We start from the raw sequence: 16,878 nt of genomic DNA, 5'->3' as shown, positions 1-16,878 counted from the left end.
TCTTCTCTGCTTCCACCACCCCTTAGGCAGCAAGTTCCAGGTCATGACTGCACGCTGTCTACATTTTCATTCTGTTCTTTCACAGGGTCTGGATGTCACTGGTTAGGCCAGCATTTTAAATGCCCATCCCTAATTGCCCTTGAGAAGGTGGTGTTGAGCGACCTTCTTGAACCGCTGCAGTCCATGTGGTGAAGGTACAGCCACATTGCTTTTAGGGAGGGATTTCCAGGATTTTGACCCAACAACAGAGAAGGACCAGCTGCTATCTTTCCAAGTCAGTATGGTGAGTGGCTTGGAGGGGAACCTGCAAGTGGTGGTGGTGGTGTTCCCATGTATCTGCTGCCCTTGTCCTACTAGGAGGTAAATAAAGTTCTTCTTCACATTCCCCTTGTATCTTAAGCAAGTGATACAGTGCAGTATATGACACATTTTGCATGCTTTAAAATAGACACATATGTGGTCAACCACCTGCTTGAAGATTTTCAGTTCTCTGTGCCCTGGAGAGGAAGCGGTGAGCATGGATCTGTCAATCAGCATGAATCAGGAGAATTGGGAGGGTGTATATTAGGTACATCAGAGTGAGAATGGAGGGACAGTGTGTGGGACAAAGATTCACACCTTTTGGGGAATGACAGAAGAAAGAATGTTCCATATGAACTAGAATTCTCAGTTCTAAAATGTTATGATGTACTAATTTTTACAAACTCTTTTTTACAGGATGTCAAAAGGGGAGGATTTTCAGACAAAAATCTCAAAACAAACATGTCAAGATCTGACAGAGTCACTTGATTCATCGGAGTGCGAATACTCTCAAGCTTTGAATCTGGAAGGAGAAATGTTTGTCTGTTCTGTCTGCTTCAAAAGATTTTAAACGTTATTGTGACTGGAAAAGCACCGAGACACACATACACCTAAGTGAGAGTCTTCCAGTGTACTGACTGTGGAAAGAGCTTTAACCAGTTAAACAGCCTGAAAAAACATCACAGTGCAGAGAGACTGTACAAGTATTCCGTGTGTGTTCGAGGCTTCAACTGATTGTCAAACCTTGAGATTCACAAGGACAATCGCACTCTGGAGAAACCGTGGAAATGTGGAGACTGTGGGAAGCAATACCGATTCCCGTCTGAACTGGAAATTCATCATCGCATTCACACTGGGGAGAGGCCTTTCACCTGCTCCGAATGTGGGAAGGGATTCACTCAGTCACCCAACCTACTGACACACCAGCGAATCCACACTGGAGAGAGGCCGTTCACCTGTTCTGTGTGTGGGAAAGGATACACTCAGTTATCCAGCGTGCAGAAACACCAGAGAATTCACACTGGGGAGGGGCCATTCACCTGCTCTGTGTGTGGGAAGGGATTTGTTCATTTATCCAGCCTGTGGAGACACCAGCGAGTTCATGAGTGATTCCAGGGGTTGGATTCTGCTGTTATTGCTGCTGTTAATCACATCCAGGAATGAACCATGTTCATTTTGACACTTGGTGAGGTGGGAGGGTCGGAGGGCTTCTTTCTGCTGGACTGGCCAATCTCACAACTTTGCTTCCAGTGATGATCTTTGAGCCTGGGAGTGCACGTTTCCATTGAATTGATCTGCAACAGCGATGAAACACATTTGTTTTATCCTGGATGGTAAATTGTCTTTTTCCTACCACGACAGGTAGATCTAAAATAAATACCTTTGTCTCTGTTCCATTGAGTCTACAGCACAGGGCCAGGCCAGTCGGCTCAATTGGTCTCTGTCAGTATTTATGCTCCACATGAGCCTCCACTCACCCCTCTTCATCTCCCCCCATCAGCATATCCTTCTATTCCTTTCTCCCTCATGTATGTATCGAGCTTCCACTGAAATATATTCATGCTATTCACCTCAACCACTCGCTGTGGGAGCGAGTTCCACATTCTCATCACTCGCTGGGTAAAGAGGTTTCTCATGAAATCCCTATTAAATTATTGGACCCTTCATCATCTTAAAGTCTTCCATTAGGTCACCCTTCAGTCTTCTCTTTTCTAGAGAAAAACAGCCCCAGCCTTTCCTGAGGGTTTAATGCTCTCAGTTCTGGTATTATTCTTGTAAATCTGTGTGGCACCTTCTCCAGTGCCTCTATTTCCTTTTTCTAAATGGAGATCACAGATGTTGACAGTACTCCCAGTGTAGTCTAACCATGGTTTGAAACAAGTTGGACATAACCTCCCTGCTTTTCAATTCAATCCCTCTAGAATGGAACCCTATATCTGGGCCCCACACTTTAGGAAAGATGTGATGTTCTTAGAGAAGGTGCAGAGGAGATTTATGAGAATGGCACCAGGGATGAGGGACTTCAGTTAGTTGGAGAGACTGCAGCAACTGAAATTTCTCTTTTTGGATCATGGAGTCATTAGGACACACAAGGAGGCCATTCAGCCCATCAAAACCATATTTCCCTCAAGTGCCAATTGGCTTTTGAAGTTGTTCATCGTCTCTGCTTCCACCCCCCCTCGTAGACAGCGAGTTCCAGGTCATTACCACTCACTGTGTGAAAATATTCCACCTCACACCCGCAGCCTCGACCTGCATCTCCTGTCCAAAACCTGAAATCTGTGTCCCCCTCATCCTTGTACCACCAGCGAATGGGAACAGCTTTTCTTTGTCCACCTTATCTAAACCTGTCAGAATCTTGTACACCTCTATCAAATCTCCCCTCAACCTCCCAAATTCAAGGAAAACAACCCCAGCCTGACACCTAAAATAAATAAGACAATATGTTAATGCCTGAAATCAATCGGGAATGTTTGATTTCTGTTTTAAAGATATGATGGATGTATTGTATTGGACAGTGAAGGAATTGGAGTAACTGACCTGGGTGATCAGTGGAATGTATCAATCTGGTATCCACCTACATTCTAGTGAAAGTCAGGGAGGTGTAGATGAGATGAATAAGTTGATAGATTTCTCTGGGAGATATTTACATCCTTACCTATGAATATAGTTTTAAAGAAAACCACATTTGACAGCCTGGCCACCACCTGAAATATCAGGACCAGAACAGGGGGAGATAAGCAAAGACAGACACTCACTTTGATCTTTTGATCAGCACACCTGAAAGTTCAGAATATGTGGCATGACATTTTGGATACTGGTGTGAGTGTGCAGATGTGATTTGTTACATGTGAAGACCATAGGACGTGAAAATTCATGGTGAAGTGGACTGAAGACTGGGTCCCAAACTTACACAGCTACTTGACAAACAACATGACATGAAATGGTTAATGTAATGAGAATGAGACAATATTTTGACATCATCAAAGCATTGACACATACTCCAGAGGGAAACTGACTTTAAAACAATCAGTATAGAATTAAACACACTGGTCATGGTCAAAAAGTGACTAAAATTGAACTAACAGAGATAAACATTTGGATTGGGTCAATTGAGGGCTCGGGAGAAATAATACTGAATGAGAACTGTCCACAAGTTGGACGGGGTAAGGAGATAGCTGGAGAATCTTTTACATCCATGCTTGATCTATTGCCTGAAGCCAATGTCCTTATGTACTAGTAACCTAGAACTCACGGCGCTCCTTCAGGAAAAGAAAAGATCGAGTAGATGTTACCCCAGGTGGGGCCAGAACAGAACTGGAAAATAACGGAGTGAAATTGAGTGAGGGGTCGGAGAGAGAGTTCTCTTCCCACTCAAGGTGTGGACTGTAAGAATCCAGGGGTACCCCCTACCTAGGGTTGTCTTGCTAATTAGTGAACACTGAATTAAAAATTATGACTGGCTGTGCATTTATTTTTAATTTGATTGTTACACTTCTCCTGTTTTTATTGCTGTTGTGATTACTCTCTGGGTGAGGATGGTTGACAGGTGACAGGATGGGAAATTGTGGTTTGGGTCTTCATTGACCAAATGTTTTATTGATCCGAAAGGTGTAAAAGGGGCCAAACTTCAGCAGAAATCTGGCAGAGCTGAGAACAGATGACTTGTTATGTGGGAACAGGGAGATGAACAGCTCCCAGAGGACAGAGAAAACAAGAGTGCCTTGAATCCTAGACGACACCTGGGTGTCAAGGCCACCATTTTTTCACTGCTTGGCATGGGAATGCTGACTCCCTGTACCGGGGACGGAACGTGGGAAGCCAGTTGTTTGAGAGTTTGACGTGGCTTGGGCAGGTACAGATAGTTCAATGACAGGTTTTGTAATTGGTCCGTTCAAATGTTAGCTCAGCACTGATTGGGTTAAATCAGTCTCCATAGACTTTGTGATGTAAAAAAAGTATCAGAAGGGATTCCCCGAGCACAGCGATTTGTAGAGGTTTTACATATTGCATTGACTGGTGCCATGGCATCTGGGGCAGACCAGGGAGCATTTACGTGGAGATGGTGCTTCTACCCAGAGTGTAATGGTAATGCTGCTGCACTTTGATACTGCTGCTCAGACATGAGCATGTGTCAGATCTTATTTATACTGAATAAAATCTAACCACTATCACCAATAAGGGTTATCACTGTGAATCATTTCAGAGTTTGGAAAAGGGGACAAAGAGTTGATTGACTCCCTGAACCCCATTTTCTAACATTGCTGTGTCAAAAATAAAATCTCATCTCCCCCTCTGGCTCCTTTGCCAATTACCTTAGAGGGACTCACTTTCTATTAAAGAACCTGCCAACCCCTCTCACCCACTTTCCCTAAAGTGCAGAAATCTAATCATGAAAAGTCCAGCAAAATCAAATAATTTTACAGATAAAAGTTAATTAATGAAACAGAACATGGTTAAAAAAAACAGAAAGTTACTTGAGGGTCAAAGACAACCAGAGTAAAAGGATGTGCACAATGTTCTGGACCCAAATGGTTTCTCTTTGGCTCCTCAGTACCCTGTTCCCGTGACTCCCCACTTTGGACACATGGGCACTGAACCCCGGGGGTCAGGTCACCATCAGCCCCGGTCACCCCCGCCCGTGTCCTGATTGGTTGGAGGCCCATTTCCCAGTCAGTCCTCCAGCACCTTCCTGTCTCTCTATCAGTGCGATGCCCATGGCAGTTTCCCAACTGGGGCGCAGGCCCCACTATTCTTATCTAAAAGCAGCTCTCAGCTCCGTCGCCTGGCTGTCGTTGACACGAGCAATAGAGAGTCAGAAAGGTGCTGGAGGTTCAATGGGAAGTTGAAACTTGTGGCTCTAAACCAACACTTCAACATTTGTCAGTCAAACACTTGTTTTTTGTCCTAGGGTTTTTGTTATTAGATTTAGACACTGGAGACAAAGGGTAACTTTCCGTTTCTAACTTTGTATTGTCTATAGTGTCAGCCGTGGCTCAGTGTCTCTGGGTCAGGAGGCTGTGGGTTCAAATCCTACACTCAGGACCTGACGACAAAAATCAAAGCCAACATTCCCAGTGCCAGCACTGAGGGAGTGCTGCACTGTCAGTGCAACCTTCTCTCGAATGAGATGTTAAACTACCAGCCCTCTCTGCCCTCTCAGGTGGATGTGAAAGATCCCACAGCCACTATTTCAAAGAAGAGCAGGGGAGTTATCCCCCGGTGTCCTGGCCAATATCCATCCCTCAATCAACATCACTAAAAACAGATCATCTGCTCATTATCACATTGCTGTTTGTGGAATCTTGCTGTGTGTAAATTGGCTGCCGTGTTTCCTACATTACAACAGTGACTACATCTCAAAAGTCCTTCATTGGCTGCAAAGCGCTTTGGGACATCCTGTGGTCGTGAAAGGCGCTATAGAAATGTAAGTCCTTGTTGAATTGTCAGCAAACTTGGAGATATTACACTCGGTTCCTTATCGAAATCATTCACAGAGATTGAGAGCTCTTTTTGTGTATGATCCTCCTATTTGACACCTTTCCAAATGCTTTTTGAAAATCCAAACACACCACATCCAAGATGAGGAATTTTTTGTTTTAAAAATCACAGCGAGATGTTGTGATTTGGAATTCACTGCCTGAAAACGCGCTGGAAACAAATTCAACTGTATCTTTCAGAAGGGAATGGGACAGATTCTTGAAAGGAAAAGAAAATTGCAGGGAGATGGGATTAATTGGACAGCTCTTTCAAAGAGCCGCCAGGAGCACAATGGGCTGAATGGCCTCCTGTGCTCTATGAGCCTCGTATACATTGAAAGAGAGGGGATCATATTCAATTGTGAGTGACATATTAAAGAAAGCAGTGCCTCCTCTTCTCTGTTTAGTTTAACACTTAAATCTCCCCTTAACATTCTCTGAAGTGGCAGATGGAATTTAATACAGAGAAGTGGGAGGTGATGGGATTTGGCAGAGGGGATAGGGAAAGGAAATATAGACTTAATAGCACAGTTCTAAAGAGTGAGCAGAGACAGAGGGACCTGGGGGTTCATGTGCAAAGATCATTGAAGGTGGCAGGACAGAGTGAGAGAGGAATTAGCAAAGCACATGGGATCTTGGGCTTCAGAAATAGAGGGGTTGAGAACAAAAGCAAGGAAGTTATGCTGAACCTTTATAAAGCTCTGGTGAGGCCACAACTAGAGTATCGAGTCCAGTTCTGGTCACCACACTTTAGGAAGGATGTGAGGGTCCCTGAGAGGGTGGAGAGGAGATTTACCAGAATGGTTCCAGGGATGAGGGATTTTAACCACAAGGTTAGGTTGGAGAAGCTGGGATTGTTCTCCTTGGAGCAAAGGAGGTTGAGGGGAGATTTGATAGAGGTGTACAAGATTATGACAGGTTTAGATAAGGTGGACAAAGAAAAGCTGTTCCCATTCGCTGATGGTACAAAGATATGGGGGGACACAGATTTAAGGATTTGCACAGGAGATATATCTACATCACCGTTCCTTCACTGTCGCTGGGTCAAAATCCTAGAACTCCCTCCCTCACAGCACTGTGGGTGTACCTACACCACATGGACTGCAGCGGTTGAAGATGGTGGCTGAACACCACCTTCTCAAGGGCAATTAGGGATGGGCAATAAATGCTGGCCTAGCCAGAGACACCCACACCCCATAGAAGAATGAAAATGAAAAGATATGGGGGGAAATTAGGAGGAATATTTTTACACAGCGAGTGGTAATGACCTGGAACTCGCTGTCTACGAGGTGGGTGGAAGCAGAGACAGTGAATGGTTTCAAAAGGAAACTGGATGGGCAGTTGAGGGAAATAAATTTTCAGGGCAACAGGGATAGAACGAGGCAATGGGATTGACTGGTTTGCTCTGCAGTGAGCCGACATGGACACGATGGGCTTAATGGACTCCTTCTCTACCCTAATGACTCTGTGATCTAAAAAGAACAATTTCAGCTGCTCCAGTCTCTCCAACTAACTGAAGTCTCTCATCCCTGGAGAAGGTGCCGCACAGATTCACAAGAATAATCCCAGAACTGAGAGCATTTAACCCTCAGGAAAGGCTGGTGCTGCTTTTCTCTCAAAAAGAGAAGGGTGACCTGATGGAAGTCTTTAAGATGATGAAGGGATTCAACAATCCAATAGGGATTTCATAAGAAACCTCTTTACCCAGCGAGTGGTGAGACTGTGGAACTCGCTACCACATTGAGTGGCTGAGGTGAATAGCATGAATACATTTAAGGGGAAGCTAGATACATACATGAGGGAGAAAGGAATAGAAGGATATGCTGATGGGGGGAGACGAAGAGAGGTGGGTGGAGGCTCATGTGGAGCATAAATACTGACAGAGACCAATTCAGCCGACTGGCCTGGCCCTGTGCTGTGGACTCAATGGAACAGAGACAAATGTATTTATTTTGGATCTACCTGTAGTGGTAGGAAAAACACTATTCACTATCCAGGATAAAATAAATGTCCTTCATCAGCTTTTGTGGATCATTTCAGTGGAAATGTGTACACCCAGGCTCAAAGAGCATCAGCCAATGGAAGCAAAGTTGTGAGACCGACCAGTCCAGCTGAAAGAAACCCTCTGACCCTCCAACTTCACCAAGTGTCAGAATGAACATGGTTCAGTCCTGGATGTGATTAACAGCAGCACTAACAGCAGAATCCAACCCTTGGAATCATTTGTGATCTCGCTGGTGTCTCCGCAGGCTGGATAAATGAATGAATTCCTTCCCACATTCGGAGCAGGTGAACGGTCTCTCCCCGCTGTGAACTTGTCGGTGTGTCAGCAGGTTGGTTGAATTATGAATCCCTTCCCACACTGGATGCATACGAATGGTCTCTCCCTGGTGTGAACTCGCTGGTGTGTCAGCAGGTTGGATGAATTACTGAAACCCTTCCCACACTTAGAGCAGGTGAACGGCCTCTCCTCGCTGTGAACTCGCTGGTGTCTCCACAGGCTGGATGACGTTGTAAAGCTGTTTGCACAGTGAGAGCAGTTGTACGGTCTCTCCTCCGTGTGAATGCATTGGTGGGCCACCAGAAATGCAGCACTTTTGAAGCCACTCCCACAGTCAGAGCATTTAAAGGGTCTCTCATTGGTGTGAGTCACATGGTGTGTCCGCAGGCTGGATGACTGAGTGAATCGCTGCCCACACACAGTGCAGGTGAACAGCCTCTCCCCGGTGTGAAATCGCTGGTGTGTCAATAAGTTGGATGAATCACTGAATCCGTTCCCATACTCAGAGCAGATGAACGGCCTCTCCCTGGTGTGAACTCGCTTGTGTGTCTGCAGATGGGGAGACCGAGTGAAACCCATCCCACGCTCGGAGCAGGTGAACGGCCTCTCCCCGGTGTGACTGAGTCGATAGGTTTCCAACTCAGATGGGAATTTGAATACCTTCCCACATTTCCGCAGTTTCTCCATGCTGCGGGTGTCCTTGTGTCTCTCCAGGTGGGACAATTAGTTGAAGTCTCGACCACACACAGAACACATGTACAGTCTCTCCCCGTTGTGAATGGCGCAATGGTTTTTCAGTCTGTGTAACTCGTTAAAGCTCTTTCCACAGTCAGTGCACTGGAACACACTCACTCATGTCTGTGTGTCTCGATGTTTTTCCAGTCACACTGATGTTTAAAATCTTTTCAAGCAGGCAGAACAGACAAAGATTTCAAATGCTTGTTTGAAATGCCGATGATATTCTGGTCCCAATGAATCAAATGGCTTTGTCAGATCTTGACATGATGTTTGGTCTGAGATTTCTGTCTGAAAATCCTCCCCTACTAATAGCCTGTAAAAGGAGTTTGCAAAAGTCATCACTGTCTGGACAGTGTAGGGACTCAGAACAAACAATTCTAGTTGCTATGGAACATTCTTTCCTCTCTCGTTTCACACAAGCGTAAATCTCTGTCCCACACACTCTCCTTCCATTCTCACTCTGCTGTACCTAATATACACCCTCCCAATTCTCCTGAAGGTGCTGATTCATGGTGATCATCAGATCCTTGTTCACCATTTCCTCTCCTGGATACAAAGACCTGAAAATCTTCATGCAGCTTGCTCGGCTACATACATAGCTGTTTATTGGACTAAAATGTGTTCAATATACAGTATTGTTTTCCCCAATTAGAGATAGAGGGTGGAGGTGAGCAAGACGTTTTATTAGGCAGCGGGCGGTCATGCCCTGGAACTCGCTGCCTATGAGGGTGATGGAAGCAGAGACGATCAAGCATTTGAAAATGGAATTGGATGGGCGCTTGAATGAAATAAACTTGCAGGGGAATGGGACTGACTGGGTTGCTCTGCAGAGAGTCAGCATGGACTCGAGTTGCCGAATGGACTCCTACTATACTGCAATGACTCTTTTATTGATTCATGGGATGTGGGCATCACTGGCGAGTCCAGCACTTATTGCCCATCCCTAAACGCCATTGAGAAGGTGGTGGTAAGCTGCTGCTGCTGGAAATGACTGGAAATTTTCACAGTGCTATATTATAAAGGTAGAAATAATAATAAATGGGCTATTTTCCTGAACCGTAAATAATATATCTAATTATCTAATATGTACCATATAACAACACTAGGCATATCTCTGTCCTATTTTAATTCACTGTCCCCTTAAATGTCAGCCATCTCCTGGGGAAACCACCCCTTTAATTGTGAACATTAGGAAAGAGATCATCCTTTTAGCCAGACAAATAAAGGTGTCAGGCTGAGGGAGCAAAGGATGTCAATGTCTTCAAGAGAGAGAGAGAGAGACCTGGGCCAACCTTTCCAGAGTCTGCACCCTCCCTGGATTCACTTCCTTTCCCTTCAGTTCCTGCAAGTCAACAATTTGCCCCCAGAATGAGAAAAGAAATGGAAAGGGGGAGAAAAGAAAGTGTTTTACTCCCAGATGTTGGACACAGAAGGAAGTTTCAGTCTGTGTGAAGCTCAATCTTCATTCACACAAACCTCGCGCTCTGATTGGCTGGAGGACCAGAGTCCTTCCGGTCCTCTAATTCTTTCCATTGGTCAATCTCCAGGATGAAGACAATGCAGCAGCGGGAAGCTTTCGTGGGCTCTGAACACCCTTTGACTCTCAGGACAGTTAAGCTGTTGGCCAATGGGCAAAATGCACTGTGCACATGCGCATCTTGCCCACTCCCTCGAACATGCGCAGTCCCGGACCGCCCGCCCGCGCGACGGATAGGCCGGTTTATCCAGCGCGGGGGATTATGGGAGATATGGCCACCATTACTCATCCGGAGCCAAGTCTCCAAACTCCCGGGACTGGGATAGAAAGTGGGGTTGGGGGGCGCAGTGATCCCACCCTGACACAAAGTACATGTGGGTAGTCACTGGATTTGATTGTGACGTCCCCTTAGCAAAACTGTGTGTTAACTTCAGCTGTAAAGATTTAGATGCCTGGGTGACATATTGGGGAGGGCAATAGGTGAGTGTGAAACTGATCCCCAGATTCAGCACCTTCAGGGGAGGAGAACTGGGGAAAAAGCAGGAGGAGGATATTAGCATCAATTAGGGCAACAATGAATAGGGGGGAAGGAGTGTGAGGGGGACAGACATTAATAGTTAGAGAAGAAGGATTCTGCTGTTATTGCTGCTGTTATTCTGATCCATGAGCAAACCATATTCATCCTGACCGTTGGGGTTTATTTCTGTTCATGTTAATGACCCTGTAACTGAGCTAGAGTTTAATATTCTGGATATAAGAGGAATGAATCAGCTTTGGATTGAACACCTTGTGTCATGTCCTTGATGTGGGATAAATTGGGATTGCTGATTTGCTGGGTGAGCAGTGTCTCTTTATGAACTCCCCTCATTCATTCAGGGACTCTCAGCTGAAATTATTTTACAATAAAACAGTTCACTTTCAGCATCACATCCTAAGGTTAGGTTTAGCATTAAGTTAGGGTTACGTTTAAGTTTAGGGTTAGGGTTAGGACTATGGTTAGGATTAGGGTTATGGTTAGGTTTAGGATTCGGTTTAGGATTATGTTTACCGTTAGGGTTATGGTTAGGTTCAGGTTTAGGGTTAGACTTATTGTTAGGTTTATGGTTTGGGTTAGGTTTAAGGTTGGGGATGGGTTTAGGCTTATGGTTAGGGTTAGTGTTAGGTTTAGGGCTAAGATTAGTTTTAGAGTTAGTGTTAGGTTTTGGCTTATGTTTAGGGTTATGGTTAGGTTTAGGGTTAGGGATGGACTGAGGGATATTGTTAGGTTTAGGGTTCTATTTCGGGTTAAGTTATGGTTAGGTTTAAATTTAGGGTTAGGGTTAGGGTTAAGGCTATGGTTAGGTTTAGAGTTAGGTTCAGGATTAGTTTTAGTGTTATGGTTAGGGTTAGGTTTAAGGTTAGTGTTAGTGTTAGGGTTCGGATTATGGTTAGGTTTATTGTTAGATTTAGGGTTAAGGTTAGGTTTAGGTTTAGGTTAAGGTTGGTGTTAGGATTTTGGTTAAGGCTATGGTTAGGGTTATGTTTAGGGTTAGGTTTAGGGTTTGGGTTAGCATTAGGGTTAGCTTTAGGCTTTGAGGTAGGGTTAGGTTTTGACTTATGGTTAGGGTTATTGTTAGGTTGAGGGTTATGGTTAGGTTCAGGGTTAGGTTTATGGTTATGGTCAGTTTTAGGGTTAGGTTTAGGGTAGGTTTAGGTTTATGGTTAGGTTTAGGGTTAGCTTTACGGTCAGAGTTAAGGTTAGGTTTAGGGTTATGGATAGGTTTAGGGTTAGGTTCAGGGTGAGGGTTAGAGTAAGGCTATGGTTAGGTTTAGGGCTATGGTTAGGTTTAGGACAAGGTTTAGGGTTAGTTTTAGTGTTATGGTTAGGATTAAAGTTATGGTTACGGTTATGGTTAGTGTTCAGGTTAGGGTTTTGGTTAGTGTTAGGTTTAGGTTTCGGGTTAGGGTTAGGGCTATGGTTATATTTAGGGCTAGTTTTAGGTTTAGTTTTCGTGTTATGGTTAGGTTTAGGGTTAGGGTTAGGTTTATGGTTAGGTTTAGAGTTAGGGTTAGAGGTGGGTTAGGGTTAGGTTTTGGTTTAGGGTTAGGGTTAGTTTTAGGTTTAGTTTTCGTGTTATGGTTAGGTTTAGGGCCAGGTTTAGGGTTAGGGTTAGGTTTAGGGATATGGTTAGGTTTAGGGGTCGGTTTAAGTTTAGTTTTAGTGTTATGGTTAGGGTTAGGATTAGGTTTACGGTTAGGCTTAGGTTTATAGCTAGGGTTAGAATTAGGTTTCGGTTTAGTTTAAGGTTAAGCTTAGGGTTAGGGTTAGGCTAGGATTATGGTTAGGTTTCGGGTTTGGCTTTGGGTTAAGGTTAGGTTTAGGGTTAGGGTTAGCTTTATGGTTAGGTTAGGATTAGAGTTAGGTTTGGTGTTATGGTTAGGTTTAGGGTTAGATTCAAGATTATGGCTAAGTTTAGGATTATGGTTAGCTTTAGGGTTAGGGTTACGGTTAGGTTTAGGATTAGAGTTAGGTTTAGGGTTAGCTTTAGGGTTAGGTTAGGGTTAGGGTCAGTGTTGGGGTTATGGTTAGGTCTAAGGTCAGATTTCACGTTATTGTTAGGTTTAGGGTTATGGTTAGGTCTAAGGTTAGATTCCGGGTTATGGTTAGGTTAAGGTTAGGTTTAGGGTTATGGTTCGGGTTAGGCTTAGGTTTAGGGTCAGGGTTAGTTTTAGGGTTAGGTTAGGGTTATGGTTAGGTTTAGGATTATGGTTAGGTTTAAGGTTAGGTTTAGGGTTAGGGTTAGGTTTAGGGTTAGGTTTAGGTTTAGAATAATGGTTAGGTTTAGGGGTACATTTAGGGTTATGGTTAGTTTTAGGGTTAGGTTTTGGGTTAGGGTTAGTTTTAGGGTTAGGGTTAGCTTCCGGGTTAGGCTTAGGTTTAGAGTTAGGTTAGGGTTAGGTTTAGCGTTCTGGTTAGGTTTATGGTTAGATTTAGAGTTATGCTTAGGGTTAGGGTTAGATTAAGGGTTATGGTTAGGTTTAGGGTTATGGTTAGGTTTTGGTCACAGTTAGGTGTAGGATTAGCTTTTGGGTTAAGTTAGGGTTAGGGTTAGGATTATGGTTAGGTTTAGAGTTAGGTTTCGGTTTAGGTTTAGGGTCAGGTTTAGGGTAAGGGTTAGGCTTAGGGTTACGATTATGCTTAGGGTTAGTGTTAGGTTTAGGTTTAGGGTTAGGGTTAGGTTTAGGGCTATGGTTAGGTTTAGGGCTAGGTTTAAGTTTAGTTTCACTGTTAAGGTTAGGGTTAGGTTTATGGTTAGGTTTCGGGTTTGGCTGAGGGTTAGGGTTAGGTTTAGGGTTAGGGTTAGTTTTAGGGTTATGGTTAGGGGTAGTGTTGTGTTAGGTTTAGGGTTATGGTTAGTTTTGGGATTAGTGTTAGGTTCAGGTTATGTTTAGGGTTATGGTTAGGTTTAGGGTTAGGTTTAGAGTTAAGCTCAGGTTTATGTTTAGGTTTGGGGTTATGTTTACTTATAGGGTTAGGTTTAGGGTTAGGGTTAGTTTTAGGATTAGGTTAGGGTTAGAGTTAGGGTTAGTGTTATGGTTAGGTTTAGGGTTAGATTTAGGATTAAGGCTAGGTTTAAAGTTATGGTTAGGTTTAGGGTTAGGTTAGGGTTATGGTTAGGTTAAGGGTTACAATTAGGTATAGGGTTAACTTTAGGGTGAGATTAGGGTTAGGGTTAGTGTTGGGCTCACTGTTAGGTTTAGAGTTAGATTTAGGGTTATTGTTATTGGACTGGGGCAAAGTACAGAGAAAGGATGAGGCAACTGAGACTTCACATCACTTCCCCGAACACCAGGACTCAGTCAGTCTCATACACTCACCTCTGAGTCTGAAGGTCGTGGGTTCAAGTCCCCACTCCAGAGACTCGAGTCGCCCATAATCGAGGGCTGATACTCTGTCAGTCCTCAGCTGCTAGGTTCCTAAGCTCTGGAGTTCCCTCCCTTAACCCTTCCACTTCTCTCTCCTCCTTTAAGATTCTGCTTAAAACCTACCTTTTCTCATTTCACTGACATTAAGGACCTGACAAACTGTGTGTCCAAAACAAAGCTGATTTATTTGATATTTATCTGGAGTATTAAGCTCCAGCGCAGTTACAGGGTGTATTAACTTCATCAGAACACACAAACTTAAGAACAAAGAGCAGGAGTAGGCCATTCAGCCCCTCGATCCTGCTCTGCCATTTAATAAGATCATGGCTGATCTGATAGTAACCTCAAATCTGCATCATGCCTACCCTCAATAATCTATTGCCCCCTTGCTTACCAAGGATCTATCTACCGCTGCCTTAAAAATATTCAAAGACTCTGATTCTGCTGCCTTTTCAGGGAGAGAGTTTCAAAGGTTGTGTGAGCTTCTGAGAGAGAAAAATTCGCCTCATCTCTGTTTTAAATGGGCGACCCCTTTTTTAAAAACATTGACCCCCTAGTACTAGACTCTCCTATAAGAGGGAACATTCTCTCCACACCCACCCTGTGAAGACACCTCAAGGTCTTAAAGGTTTCAATCAAGTTGTCTCTTACTCTTCTAAACTCCAATGGATACAAGCCCAGCCTGTCCAACCTTTCCTCATAAGACAACCCACCCATTCCAGATATTAGTCTGGTAAACCTTCTCTGAACTTCTTCCAACACATTTACATCCTTCCTTAAATAAGGTGACCAAATACACTACACAGTAAACCAGATATGCTCTCACGAGTGCTGTGTATAACTGAAGCATAACTTCCCACTTTTGTATTCAATTCCCCTCACAATAAATGATAAAATTCTATTAGCTTTCTTAATTATTTGTTGTACTTGCCTATGAGCCTTTTGCGATTCATGCACTAAGACACCCAAATCCCTCTGCACCTCAGAGCTCTGCAATCTCTCATCATTTAAATAATATGCTTCTCTTATATTCTCCCTGCCAAAATGGACAATTTCAGATTTTCTCACAAACCCCAAATGTCAGAATGAATATGGTTCAGTCCTGGATGTGATTAGCAGCAGCGATAACAGCAGAATCCAACCCCTGCAGTCAAACATGAATTCAGTGTTGTGTCAGGAGATGGGGCGAGCGAGTGAACTTTCAAACAGCCATTCCCTGGTGTGAACTTACTGGTGTATCAACAGGCTGGAGGATTGGCTGAATTCCTTCCCACACATGGAACATTTAAATGCCTCTCCTCAGTGTGAATTCACTGGTTTGCCAGCAGCTTGGCTGACTGAGTGAATCCCTTCTGAGTTGGATCAGGTGACTGGTCTCTCTCTGGTGTGAGCTCATTGATATGTTATCAAGCTCAATGAGTGAGTGAATCCCTTCCAACATTCAGAGCAGGTCAATGGCCTCTCGTGGTGTCCCAGCAGCTGAGAGGAATCTCTGAACCTCTTCACACACTGGGAGCGAGCAAAGGGCCTCTCCACAGTGTGAATGAGTTGGTGTCTAAGCAGGGTGGAGTAGCAAAGGAATCCCTTCCCACACATGGAGCAGGTGAATGGCTTCTCACCACTGTGACTGCACGGTTGAGTTTCCAGCTTGATTGCTTTCTCAAAGCCCCTCCCACTGCCATGTTTGCAAAGTTCATCCCCTGTCGGGTTACAGTTGTCCATCACCAAGCTGGATGACCAATTGAAGCCTCACACTGATAGCTGAAAACATTTCAGTAGATAGACAAATAATGCTTCATTCAGCACTCAAAGGCTGATGATCGCCAGGTCCTGATAAGTTGAGTGATGCTGTCAGGTCTTGACGTGATATTTGGCTTGCGTTTCCGGACTGCAAATCCTTCCAGTAATGCACTATAAAATCAGATTACAAACATACTACAAAAGCAAAGCGTAGAAATCCAGAACTGTTGATTCCAGTTGTCATAGAACATCCTTCCTTCTCTCAACCGATAATTCTCTGTCCCCCACACGCTCCGTTCCCCCCTATTGATTGTAGCTCTAATTCATCCTACTATCCTCCTCCTGCTTTTTCCCCAATTCCCCTCCCCTGAAGGTACTGACTCTCGGGTTCAGTTTCACACTCACCTATTGCGCTCCCCAATATGTCACCCAGGTTCTAAATCTTTACACCTGAAGTTAACAAACTGTTTTGCTAAGGGGACGTCACAATCAAATCCAGTGACTACCCACATGTACTTTGTGTCAGGGCGGGGTCACTGGGCCCCCCACCCCCACTTTCTATCTCAGTCCCAGGAGTTTGGAGACTTGGCTCTGGATGAGTAATGGCGGATTCAGCTCCCACAATCCGCCACTCTGGTGAAACCGCTGTATCCGCCGCGTGGGCGGGCGGTCCGGGACAGCGCTTGTCCAAGGGAGGGAGAAGCTGCACATGTGCGGAGAATGGCGCTTCCCAATGGCTAACCGCTCATTCCATCGTGAGGGTCAAAGGGTCTCCCGCGCCCGCGAGGCTTCCGCTGCCCCACTGTCTTCAGGCGGGAGATTGACCAATGGGGAAAGTTGGAGGACCGGAATGACTCTGGTCCTCCAGCCAATCAGAGCGCGGGCTTTGTGTGAATGAAGATTGAGCTTCACACAGACTAAAACTTCCTCCTGTTTCCAACATCTGTGAGTAAAAC

The 16,878-nt window shown here is 44.6% G+C and overlaps 4 protein-coding genes and 1 pseudogene across 5 annotated transcripts in view; 2 read left to right on the top strand and 3 right to left on the bottom strand.

Moving 5' to 3' along the window:
• Positions 1-16,878, bottom strand: part of LOC144698460 (uncharacterized) — a 404,975-nt gene that overhangs the window by 38,515 nt on the left and 349,582 nt on the right. The gene's annotated exons all lie outside the window — the stretch shown is intronic.
• Positions 1-16,878, bottom strand: part of LOC144697207 (uncharacterized) — a 301,742-nt gene that overhangs the window by 79,212 nt on the left and 205,652 nt on the right. The gene's annotated exons all lie outside the window — the stretch shown is intronic.
• The window catches only part of LOC144697338 (uncharacterized), a 264,249-nt gene that overhangs the window by 48,330 nt on the left and 199,041 nt on the right, over positions 1-16,878 (bottom strand). The window lies entirely within an intron of this gene.
• LOC144696975 (uncharacterized) overlaps positions 1-16,878 on the top strand; it is a 404,367-nt gene that overhangs the window by 271,038 nt on the left and 116,451 nt on the right. The window lies entirely within an intron of this gene.
• Positions 1-16,878, top strand: part of LOC144696962 (uncharacterized) — a 36,872-nt pseudogene that overhangs the window by 17,681 nt on the left and 2,313 nt on the right.

This window comes from Cetorhinus maximus, chromosome 23 (genome assembly GCF_964194155.1).
Source record: "Cetorhinus maximus chromosome 23, sCetMax3.hap1.1, whole genome shotgun sequence".
NCBI classification, from domain to species: Eukaryota; Metazoa; Chordata; class Chondrichthyes; order Lamniformes; family Cetorhinidae; genus Cetorhinus; species Cetorhinus maximus.
Note: the sequence above shows the minus strand (reverse complement) of the source record. Positions and strands in the feature narration are given on the sequence as shown.